The sequence below is a fragment of the Paramisgurnus dabryanus genome, chromosome 8 (assembly GCF_030506205.2).
Source record: "Paramisgurnus dabryanus chromosome 8, PD_genome_1.1, whole genome shotgun sequence".
Taxonomy (NCBI): Eukaryota; Metazoa; Chordata; class Actinopteri; order Cypriniformes; family Cobitidae; genus Paramisgurnus; species Paramisgurnus dabryanus.
In genome coordinates, this window is record NC_133344.1 from 8247559 (window position 1) to 8259973 (window position 12415).

Here is a 12415-nt window from a genome sequence, read left to right on the forward strand (position 1 = left end):
ACTCGCTAAATTTGCAGATCTCATAAACCGATCTTTCTGTTTACTTTTGTCATCATAGGAATCCTGAATGCGGCTGCAATTAGACACCATTTTTAGGCAGTGCGAGCATTTTATTTTTACTCGTTGCTCATGTGCGATGTGCAGATTTGGATTTCTCTCGTAACAGCGCAATGCGTCTTCACATACAACACACATCAATCGCGGACAATTGCTTTCTCATGCCGAAAGTTTATTATTTGTTTTAAAGTTTTGACATTTTAAACTTTTATTTTCCTCACAACTGCTGTTATCTGCGTATCAGTTTACATGAGGAGAGCGACCTCTCTCACGTCTTAAAGCTACAGTAACCTAATTCATCTCTCTGTAAATTCACACTGAAGAGCTGTTGTACTTCATACAAATGCATGTATATTTAATTCATACAGTAAAGACTGAAGTGTTTATTTTCATTACTTTTAAAGGAATTTTCAATTTTCTTAAAAGAAAATCAGATAATTTACTCACCACCATGTCATCCAAAATGTTGATGTCTTTCTTTGTTCAGTCGAGAAGAAATTATGTTTTTTGAGGAAAACATTGCAGGATTTTTCTCATTTTAATGGACTTTAATAGAGCCCACCACTTAACACTTAACTCAACACTTAACAGTTTTTTTCAACTGAGTTTCAAAGGACAATAAACGATCCCAAACGAGGCATAAGGGTCTTATCTAGCAAAACGATTGTCATTTTTGACAATAAAAATAACAAATATACACTTTTAAAGCACAACTTCTCGTTTAAATCCGGTCGTGACACGCCAACGTGACCCCACGCAATACGTCATGACGTCAAGAGGTCACAGAGGACGAACGCGAAACTCCGCCCCAGTGTTTACAAGTGTTGAGAACGAGGACCGTTCCTACGTTGTTGTATGTCAACTGATACTAATTAATGTCTTTGTGTCAGTTTATTGTTTAAAATGGTCCGCAAATGTGCGTTTTATATATGTAACACGTGACCTCCCTACGTCACTATGCATTTACGTTAGGTCGCGCTGGACCGGATTTAGACGAGAAGTTGTGCTTTAAAAGTGTATATTTGTTATTTTTATTGTCAAAAATGACAATCGTTTTGCTAGATAAGACCCTTATGCATCGTTTGGGATTGTTTATAGTCCTTTGAAACTCCGTTGAAAAATACTGTTAAGTGAGTTAAGTATTAAATGTTGGGCTCTATTAAAGTCCATTAAAATGAGAAAAATCCTGCAATGTTTTCCTCAAAAAACATAATTTCTTATGGACTGAACAAAGAAAGACATCAACATTTTGGATGACATGGTGGTGAGTAAATTATCTGGATTTTTCTTTTAAGAAAATGGAATATTCCTTTAACAGAAATTAGCCTTTTTAAATGCATATTAAATTTCTCTTTGCAGACAAAATATTTGTTTTGCTTATTTATATGATTCTCTCTCTAAGCAATAATATACCTAATTACTGCAAGTAATATAACAAAGGCAACATCTGTGGTATTACTTTATCTGGAAAAAATGTTAACAGTTCATCAAAGAGCTTGCAAATCAGCTTGAAGAATCAGTATGGGCTTATCAAGAAGACAGCAAATCAGTAATCGGTACCGGCTGCAAAAATCCCGATCGGAGCATCCCTAGTTGCAATGCTTTCTAGGATAATCATCACCAAAAAAAGCACACAGTTTTGTACTAGAAAATTGCCAACATTCATATCATGTCTTGCTAATGCTCTGAAGGTTAATTCACACCGATCCCACAGACGGCAACAAACTCATCTCCATTCTAAATGAGAATTGTTGAATTGTCTGAGTTTGTTGAATTAACCTTGACATGCTGTCTGGTGTGAAAGCTCATTAAGTTTTGAAACAAAGCTACTGTAGTGCGCCACCCACTCACCCCTGTGTCTCCTGTTTGTAAGCCTTCACAACTGGGACGACAGTCTGGGGACCACCATAATGAAAAACGCATCTCCTGACAACTCTCCTAATAAACATTATGGGCTCATATTAATGTGCCAAACATCAACAGCCTGTCTATGACAGAGATGTCTCGACGGCGCAGTGTGCAGAATTATATGGAGAGAATTATAGAGGGAGAGAGAGGACATGTTTTAATTGGTCAGACTCCCTGAGGAGAGTGAAATGATTGGCTCTCTCGCTTTCTCATCCAGAGCACAACTTCTCGCCTTTACAGGGAACATCATTTTCACACCATCACACATTCACAGACACGTTTTTTTTCTTCGTATGGATGGGGACATTTTGCACATTTTAGTGCTGGTGATATAACTAATCATCAATTTATTCATCAGTGTTCAGACCTCATTATTATATACAAACAGAGTATTTTCAAAGTTACGGACATATATTTAATGCTGTTTGGTTGTTAAAAGAGAAAAAGTTCAAATGTCACACAAATCATCATCGTAATGTTTTTATATGTTGACGAGTACCGCACACACATACTGAGAACTATAGCACAGATTATAGCTGCATGATTTAAGAAAAATAACAATAACATGTTAAGCAATGCAATATACAATATGTAATGCAATAGTGCTTAAAGTTAGTACAATCAAATCAAATGATATATATGTTTTTTAAATGAAGTTGAAATTTATATTACAAATGTAAATGATTCACATTTTTGCTGGGAAAATAAAACATCACTCCCTCTGTCTCGCTGTTGCATCAACCTTAATCTTTGACTGTACCTTATTTTTTGAAATATTAAATCATATTGCAATGCAAACCATTCTAATATGCACTTTGTGTGAAGTTTCCATAGTTTCAATATATTTTGTACGCCTAATGCTGCATTCAGACCAGCCGTGGTAGAGGCATCAAGCGCGAGTGATTTCAATGTTAAGTCAATGTGAAGACGCGTTGACGTGCGTCTGGAGATCTTGCGGCGCGAATGAGGCAATAAATAATGAGATGCAATTCCGCATCATTCGCACGTCTAGTTTGCGTGAATGGTGCGAATTGAGCGTTGCCGCGTTTTGAACTTTGGCGGAAAAACTCGCCACGTTAACCAATCAGGAGCTTGCTCTAGTAGTGACGTGATTACAGGAAGCGAGCGAAGTCGCAGAAGCCCCTCCCATCACGTGAATTTCTGCGTGAATGTCTTGATGACTAGAATTTTCTCGACCGGCTTTCATGCGCAAATGAAGCGAGTAAACTCAAACTGTTCAAGCAGCAAACTATATATATATCTATATATATCGATTTTTCGATTAATCGTTTTTTTATACGTGGTCGATTCAGAATCGATTCTCAAAGAGCAGAATCGATTTTTTTCCTGCAAAAAATTAAGATTAATGTTAATCAAATTACTAGTCTTCTTCACTAGATGTCACCCTTTTTTTTTGCATTGCGCGATGTTACCAAGGAGCCTGTCATTCTTTCATTCAGTGCTTAAAATGGCGGTTGAAACATATTGCAAATTGATGCCACCTAAACATAAAAAGTAAGAGGTATGGAAGCATCCCGAGAACCGGAATCGAAAATTGAATCGAGAATTGGAATCGAATCGATAGCTTGTGAACCGAAATTGAATCGATCTGGAACATCTGAATCGATACCCAGCCCTACTCAAACGCGGCTGGTGTGAACCCACGAAACACAGATCAGGAGTTCTTAACCTGTCTTAAGCCCTGTTGACACGAGAACGCTCGAAGGTGAAAACGTAAAAATATTTTATTGGATGTGCATTTCGTTTACACGGCGACAACGTTTTTGGGGCTTAAAAACGCAAAAAGTGAAACCACCCTTCAGAGTGGAAATCTTAAAAACGCTCAACCGTTGCGTTCTCGTCTAAAGGGTAAAAACGCAAAAGTCTGCTCATGGTGGCTTTCGTCGCATACGCGTTAACATTACAGGCATGCGCCAGTTCAGGAAAATAACAACAAGCATTAATTATCTCCATCAAATTGTGGAGATCAGCTGAATGGATTCCAAAATGGTAAAAATCTAATATTTAACTCTAGGGGAACTAGAAATACATATATCCATCAAAATGCCCGTATTTGCAAGTATCCTCATTAACACAACCAAAGAGAAACAGCTCAAAGAGAAAATGCATTTGTTACAGTATATTAGATCCGGTCTTTGGTCTTAAAGGGGAAGTTACATAATTCTGCTCATGTCTGTCACTTGTGTTAATCAAACAGCATTGAGAGAAAATCTCTCACTGCTCTCAACTAAATCTCTTTTATACCTTTTAATAAGAGATATAATATATAAACGTTATTATTTATTATCATTCTTTCATAACTGACTGTTTATCTTCTAAGAGTTTGATGTTTGTTTGTTATATGTTGTCTTTTCTATGCTTTTTTGTGAGAATTATGAAATGTTTATGGCATTAAAGATTTGAATAAAATGAAAACCTTATTAAAAGAAAACTTTACCATGATACATATCGTTATCATGAAATAAAATGAATCCTATATAACGTTTTAGTCATATCGCCCACATCTAGTTGTGCATTAACGTGCAAGTGTACTGAGCAATTTTATAGTCCTATAATGTCAACGTTGAAACAGGACTATCATAGTAAAAATGATCACAGAATCCTTATTCACAAGCCTTGAGCTGTTACTGTACAATATTAAAAGGAAAGACATTTAAGATATAATGTCCCTCAATACAATGACATTCAGGCAATCCCCAGTACAAAAGCCTCGGTCTACTGTTATATCTCTCTCTGACTGCTAATAGCTCTAATAAAGCAGGTCAGCTACACCAGAAAAATATCGATCCACATAGGACCTATTAAAATCCTGAGTCGTGACTGTGTAGTATTAAAATTTACAACTCATCCCTGGAGCTGGTGGGGTTTCACAGCCCAGCCAAAATCTAAGAAACCCCCACCCGATATCTAAACTGTTTAGCGTTCTCATACAAAACTCGCAGCTCCAAACAGCTAACATGGGAACCGTCGTAAGCATGTATAGCACTTATAGCCTGAGAAAACGGCCAGATGTTTGAAATGGTAAACAGGAAATATGATCACACACGCAGAGAAGGGTTTAGATGTACGTGACACTGAACAGAAGGGATTTCATACGCTTGCATAGCATGTTAAAAAATGCCATTTAAATTTGAATTGGATTTTTAACTCATGCTGCCAGGCGATGTCAATCTCACGAAGGTCGGCTCTGATGACTATCCAATAAAAAGCTCCCCAGGCTTCTTGGGTTCCACCTCACTGATTGATAACCAATCAGAAAGCGCAGGTTCGGGCTGAAAGCGATGGTGTCCAGAGGCCACGCTATACATCAACAAGCTCATGTAGTGAAGGCAGAAAAGACGAGAGAGAGAACGAGAGATACTAAATTATTTACACAACGTTTCCTTCTCCATAGGCACACATGAAACATACATGCGTAAGACTGTAAGACTGAAAATATTTTCAGATATTTATGGGTCATTACGCTAAGTAACACAAATGCATATTAAGTACCAAATGTTCAATCAGGCAAATATGATAATTACTGTGATAATGAATAGTATGACTCTCAAGGGAGCGTCATCATTTTAATGCAATTAAGCAAAAGTTATTAAATTAGCAGAATAACTCAGAGCAGAACGTATATATAGCCTAATTTTATATAGAAAAAAGTAAATAACACACATGCATATCAAGTAACAAATGTTCATTCAGGCAAAATTCATAATTAGTAGGATGATGAACATTATGACTCTCAAGGGAGCGTCATCAAATTCTCATATTTTAAAGTAATTAAGCAACAGTCATTAAACTACACATCAGAGCAGAACTTATATACACTCACCTAAAGGATTATTAGAAACACCTGTTCAATTTCTCATTAATGCAATTAACCAATCACATGTCAGTTGATCATCCAGTACATCCAGTATGCGGCAGTCCAGTGGGCGAAAATGCCTTGTTGATGTTAAAGGTCAGAGGAGAATGGGCCGACTGATTCAAGATGATAGAAACGCAACTTTGACTGAAATAACCATTCGTTATTACTGAGGTATGCAGCAAAGCATTTGTGAAGCCACAACACGCACAACCTTGAGGTGGATGGGCTACAACAGCAGAAGACCCCACCGGGTACCACTCATCTCCACTACAAATAGGAAAAAGAGGCTACAATTTGCACAAGCTCACCAAAATTGCACAGTTGAAGACTTGAAAAATGTTGCCTCGTCTGATGAGTCTCGATTTCTGTTGAGACATTTAGTCAGAATTTGGTGTAAACAGAATGAGAACATGGATCCATCATGCCTTGTTACCACTGTGCAGGCTGGTGGTGGTGGTGGTTAATGGTGTAGGGGAGGTTTTCTTGACACACTTTAGGCCCCTTTGTGCCAATTAGGCATCATTTAAATGCCACGGCCTACCTGAGCATTGTTTCTGACCATTTCCATCTCTTTATGACCACCATGTACTCATCCTCTGATGGCTACTTCCAGCAGGAAAATGCACCATGTCACAAAGCTCGAATCATTTCAAATTGGTTTCTTGAACATGACAATGAGTTCACTGTACTAAAATGGCCCCCACAGTCCCCAGATCTCAACCGACTAGACTCGAGCATCTTTGGGATGTGGTGGAACGGGAGCTTCGTGCCCTGGATGTGCATCCTACAAATCTCCATCGACTGCAAGATGCTATCCTATCAATATGGGTCAACATTTCCAAAGAATACTTTCAGCACCTTGTTGAATCAATGCCAAGTAGAATTAAGGCAGTTCTGAAGGCGAAAGGGGGTCAAACACAGTATTAGTATGGTGTTCCTAATAATCCTTTAGGTGAGTGTATAATTTTAATGTGAAAAACTGTGACTTTTAAAATGAATCAAAGTCTATCTGTTTGAAAAAAGTGTTTTCTTATCCGAAAACAATGCAGTTTTAAATGAGCCGAACGTATTTAATATTAAAGTTATGACACCTAACATAATACTCTACATCCCAGGAATCTTATTAAGACAAAACAACTGAATAATACTAAAACTATGAGGACATTAAGAGAAGGTACAGTGGTTTCATTATTTATTTTATTGTACTTTCCATGCATGCACCTTTTAAACTGATCATTTATTTTATATATACAGATCTCTTATTATATATAGATGTATACTCTAGTAATACAACACCAGGGCTTCATGTAATTATGCTGTGTGTGTTTTTAATGTCTCTCTGCGGAGAATACAATGAGTTAGTGGGATCGTAAACACACCGAACCTGATCCAGCTTTATGTGTTATCCAGTAGGATATCACTTAAGACTGATGGCAAAGGACAACCAGGGAGAATAAATACAAAGAGACGTCCGCTTATACAGATCCGGCAGCACATTATTTATATGGTATTTGCTTTAATTTATCTTTGTCCTAATTTAATTGTTTGTCTTGACGCATGGCTGATTGTGGCAATAAAATTTTCTCCTGCCATATCAAGTCTGCAACAAATAAACCGAAATGACAACAACACAATAAACATTCACCAAATTACGCTTCTCTATCTGTGTTCCTGCATAATTCAAATGTTGGTTATTTGAAGCGAAAAAATATCTAAATCATCTTATAATTAAAATACAAACAAAAAAAATGCATAAAACAACTCATAACTTACATGCACACGTAGGCAGGACAAAGTAAAAATGTATATGAATGTTTCATGGTTTATTCCCTATACATATCGTAACAGATACACAGAATCTGTGTGTGTACATGTATGGATTAATGTGTGTTATTTAACATCATTCTTTATGACAGGTGATTGACAGATCACATTAGACCGAAAGGTGACTAGCAAACACATTTTTAGATATGCAGTGTTCTGTCACCTCGGGTAACACTACAGTGCTGTATCCGACAGCCAGTAATTCCTAGTGCCAAGTGCCAAACAGTCTGGGAACGTTTTCAGAAGAACAGTCCAATCTGTTTCAATAATAATGTGTTATTTCTCAAGATGCTTCTTTTCCAGACTGTTAATACGACATTTAAACAGTGTCCTCATAATTGCAGTGCATAAAACTTAAATGTTTGAAATAAAATAAAGAATGAACAGAAAAAAATCAGCTTGTTTGTTGACATGATAATATTGGATTTCAGCGCTACAGATCACAATTGATGATAGTCTTTGAACCAATCAGATGCAGTTTTTCCACACATACAGCATCTGCTCTAGTAATTTCTAAGCTGGTATTAAATTTTAATGCTGCGGTAATTGATAAAGGTTTTAGTATTACGGTAGACAATGTTGCATTGCATTACAAAAACATTTAATCAACGCTATCTCATGGTAAATATTTTTTAATTCGTATTAATTTATACAATCACATTGGTATGATTTGCCTTGACGTTGTGGTTAGGCGGGGGGTTAGGTTTCGTTGTTGTTTTTTCACGAGAATCGTACAATTTTCTTTGTGTGAATCGATACGAATTAGCCAACTCATAAAATATGTACGATTTCTTGTGAGATCAGCCTGGTTAAATAGTTAAGCTAAGTTTCCCACTTGTACGCACTTGTGCAGCCCAATAAACAACATACATAGCCAAAACAAGTGAACTTATTTTGGCATCTTAGTTCGGCTATTCATGATTTTACCCTATCAGAATAAGGATAAATAGTTGGCCCTTGGCAGCGCTCCTCCTTTTGCCATTTTCCTCCACATGAAACCTTCAACATCAGATCGTACATATGACACTTATAAAGCATCCGTGCAGAAAGATATTAATAATTTAAAGTGCCTGCAATAACAGTGCCATGCATTACCTAACACTGAACATCTTGTAATTTCATTCACTTTTATGATTCAGACCTGTAAGCAACAACCTAGTAACCACAAATAACACCCTGGCAACCACTTAGGGCACCTTAGGAACCCTATTTTAAACAAATGCTACTTAGTGTGCAATTTTTTTATTTTAAAAATGCAAAAATCTAGCCGAGGTTTAAAATTCTGAGACCATTAGTAAATATGCTTTTATTTTGTAACTTTTGTTATTTACAAATTATGTTTTTTTTAGAATGACACTTTATAAATAACAAATTAAACAAAATTATAATGTTATAATGTATAGACGGTTTCAGCAGTAACAACATAAAAAAGTGGCTGTCGTGGTCCGCACGTAACTTCTGGAAAACTCCGCTAAGAATAAATAACAACAAAGTTCTTTAAATCTTTCACCGCCAGTGTTTTAAAAAAAGTTGCAAGCCAGCGCCATAGTTTTTCATGATTTTCACCAAAGTTTAATGCCTTCCAGAAAATGTTCTTCTTTAAATATATAAACATACAATATACCAAATGAAAGAACAGACCCTCTGCTTTCAAAAAAAAAAAAAAACGTTTCATCCTACCTTCAGTGGTTCTTGTGCAATCAGCTTTTGAATATGGGTATGTTTCTGCAAAAACACCACATTTTGAGCAAAAAGCAGAGATAATTCCATTTTTGTGACGGACTTTTCATAGAGATCCCATTCAGAGCGATCTTTAAAACAGACACGGACATGCAGCAGCTTGCCATAGGGCAATACTTCCGGGTTTAAAAAGATGCGGAAGGGTCACCTGGTGGATAATAGCGGTATTGCGGAAAGACGGAAAATCTCGTCATTGGCGGGGAAGCGTTTTCTCTTAATTGACGAGATATCTCGTCAATGGCGGCGAAAGAGTTAAACGTAGTTTATTTATATAACAAGAAAAAAAACAACGCATAGATTACCTAGGAAACCAAAACATTTGTTATTTTCGACGAGGTATTTGTTCAAAAGATCAGTTTAGCAACTAGTCAGACCATTAAAAAAAATGAAGCCGGAAGTAAAGTTTGGATCCAGACGTGTATTGCGTCAGCGCATGTGCATCCGATGAAACCGTCTATAAATAATTTAGCTATTAAAGAATAAATACATTAAATTTAAAGTTATATTAATAACAATTCAATAATTTGTTGGTTCTGTATGTTTTATACAAATTAGTTTTTTATATATAAACAAACACTTGTGTTTTAATGACAACAATAAATGTAATCTTCTTTTTATGTTGTTAAAAAAATCTAATTTGTTATTTTTTTAACCCAGCATTGGGTCAAACAGCCGTTGGGTTAAATTATCCCAGAAAAAGTTTACATGTTACCCAACAAAGGGTTAAAACACCCCAGAAAATGTTAAATTACAACCCAAGGGCTTGGGCTTGACCTAACATTACTTTTAAAGTAACACATTACTTTTTAAATGTACACATTAATATTTGAGTTACTATTTGAGTTAATGCAAGTTACCTTTTTAGTTACACTAATTCAATTAAAAAAATTATGTACTGAATTAAACTAAACGTAGTCACATTATTCACTCTATGCGTATACGCCTCTGTGGGAATAGTTTGAGTCAGAAACTGAGATGACAGATGACACCCAGTCAAACATCTGCATTTTCATACCAACAAATGGTTGGGACCTAAAACAAACTTCAAACTTTAAAGGGTCAGTTTCCTAGACAGGGCTTAAGTCTAGTCTATGACTAAACCGATTAAATGTCTTAATAATATTACTAAGCCCTAGTCCTGTATTAATCTAATCTTTGTTCGTAAACCATCGCAATGTCTACTAGCTTAGTAAAACAAAGCTTGTAAAGCAGCTCCTTGGCAGCAGTACAAGACCATCAGGATGAAATCAAACACAATATCTTCTCCTTGGAGGTGAATCATTCATTAAGTTTAAGTGAGTACAAATGGGAAGGGGAGCGGAAATTAAAATAAGACAGAGAAAAAAGGGAATAAAATAGTGAGCGCCGAGGCGAGAAGAAAAAAGAGAGAAAGAGGGAAAAACTGTAAAAAGAGAGAAATTAGGATGCTGAGGCACATTTCTGCCTCTTGCTTTTAATGTTTCCTCTCCAATTACTGAGTGTTGGAGTTTTAAAACTACTAGAGAATGTACAGCTTTCATTCTTTATTTCAATAAAATGATGTGGTTGAACTATGTGGGAATGCTTTTATAGTGTCTGTAGTATGTGAATATTACATAAAATGATCTGGATTATAAGACAAAAACCTGTGCATCCTGGAAAACACAAACTGACAGCCAATCAGATTATCCCATTCTTGTCCTCTTGAAAAAGCTCTTCACATTTTTTGTGCAATGATCTGTAATCTTAGATGCAACTGCATGTATTTTTTTCAAAAAGTGCAAAGAAAACATTCTGCAATGCAATATTTATCTTTCCAAGATATGCCACTTTAACACTGACCACAGATCAGCTCTAATTACTTAAGAGATGGAGTCTTGATATTGTGGATATTGATATCTTAAGACCACATCTGCGTCTCAATTTACGGCCTCAGACAACCCGGCAGTTTATTCTCAGTGTGTTAAAATCGACAATAAACTCAACCACAGGTTGGCACAATACTGTCATCATTACTGAGAATATAAAATTATTTCAATGGCTACTCAAGTCACAGTGGCCAAAAGGAACGCTGGAATATATTCAGTGTCATCATTAAAGCAGACTTGAGGGGTCTTAAGGGGTCTGGTCTTGGTTTGGTCTTCACTTCAACTATGCTAAGTACTCCAAGAACTGCAAACATGAGAGCTCATGAGAGTCCAGCTGTCAGAGTCCCACAACAACGTCTGAAGACCAAACTCCCTCAGGAACTGAGACGAGTCTAATCCAATAACTTCTGCATAACATTAGATCATAACTTCATAACAGACTACACAATAAAGTATTGTATGTCTATGGATGGGGATGTGATATTTTTTATAAATACATTATGCATAGGCTGCTCTTGGAAGCTAGTTATTATTGTTTAGAAAGTAAGTTTTAAATATGGATATTTTTCTTACAGAATTGCATCGATGGAGCTGTGAAGGATGCATGCACTTTTTTGGTCTTTAAAGTCGACACTGTTTCTACGGTTACAAAGCTTGAAAGTGCCAGAACATTTTCTAAAATAGCTCAAATTGTGTTCATCTGAAAGATGATGGTCATTTGTATCTCAGATGGCTTGAGGGTGAGTAAATCACGGGGTAATTTTTATTTCTCGCTGAACTATCACTTTAAGTCGTCCAGCTCTTTATTGTGAAGCCTGATTTTCCTTTGATGATGCCGTGACTCAAGATAAGGGGATAATGGCTTTGAAATGAAGATGAAACCCTTCACTGAACTCCTGAAAAACATCTGCTGTGTGAGGATGCTGACCTCGCTTCAAACCATTACAGTCAATCGCCTTTCATGACAACTGTGAAACTAAATTCGACCGCTGCCCCGGTCACAGGAGCTCATAGCAACTGATTTTGTCACGATGAAAGACAGCAGACGGACAAAGAGTCTCATGCACTTTGGTAAAGTTCATGTAATATTATAAAATATGACATGAGAGTGAATTTATTTAACTACTACATGGGACAACATTGTCAAAACAAATCTGTG

At 36.5% G+C, this 12415-nt stretch overlaps 1 protein-coding gene across 4 annotated transcripts in view; it reads right to left on the bottom strand.

Moving 5' to 3' along the window:
- The window catches only part of slc8a2b (solute carrier family 8 member 2b), a 144782-nt gene that overhangs the window by 74239 nt on the left and 58128 nt on the right, over positions 1-12415 (bottom strand). The window contains exon 1 of one of the 4 annotated variants that reach the window (XM_065280473.1): positions 1909-2033. The exons of the other annotated variants lie outside the window; for them this stretch is intronic. The gene's annotated coding sequence lies outside the window, so the exon portion shown is untranslated. Of the gene's footprint in view, positions 1-1908; positions 2034-12415 lie in introns of those variants that run through there. 4 annotated transcript variants of the gene reach the window in all.